Consider the following 750-nt stretch of genomic DNA (forward strand, 5'->3'; position numbering starts at 1 on the left):
TGGGATCTTGCTCTAAGGAAGCCCGGTGCGAAGGAGGTGGCTTTCTCAGGTGGTCGCGCTAGATGTCCAAGGCTTTATGTTCGGTCAGATGAGCTATATAATAAAATGAAAGTGTTAACTGGCATGGACGATAACTGCTGCCTCCACCGCCACTAGTCGTGACGGTTTTTACTCTGGATGTTTTTCAATTGGAAAAGCAAACTCCGCCTTTTCCTGAGCCGCTTGGATCTTTGTGGAAGTGGGTGGGCTGCACATATACGGGACGGATTCGTATAGGCTTGCACCCTGGTTCCGAATTTTGCAAATATTCGCAGTCTGGGTCACTGTCATCCGGACTGGGAATCCCCAAGACCCGTTAAGGGAGGGCAGGTAAAGATGATGACAGGTGAAATAGGTACCTTTGAGTTGGAGGAAAGGGATTGGTTGAAAGCTACCTAGACAATTCTGGAAAGGAAGGGTTAAAAGGAGCCGGCGGGTGAAGGAGATGCGAGGAGATAGCGAGGGAAAGGCAGGCGTGGAAGAGGAAACGAAAGGGCTGGCGGGGCTCTAGGAAGGAAGGGGTTAACCCCGGCTTCGCCCCCGGGAGGAAGGGGACGCTGAACACAGGGGAGGTGGGATCACGGCGCAGCCTCCCCAAAACAACAGGCCGCTCAGGCAAAGCGTGGGTTAAGGGGGCGGGCCTGGAGGGAAGCCACGTGCCGGGGCGGAAAGCTATTGGTTCTCCCGGAGTTGTTTGTGAGTGGCCATTGG

This window comes from Trachypithecus francoisi, unplaced genomic scaffold, assembly GCF_009764315.1.
Source record: "Trachypithecus francoisi isolate TF-2019V2 unplaced genomic scaffold, Tfra_2.0 Lachesis_group20, whole genome shotgun sequence".
NCBI classification, from domain to species: Eukaryota; Metazoa; Chordata; class Mammalia; order Primates; family Cercopithecidae; genus Trachypithecus; species Trachypithecus francoisi.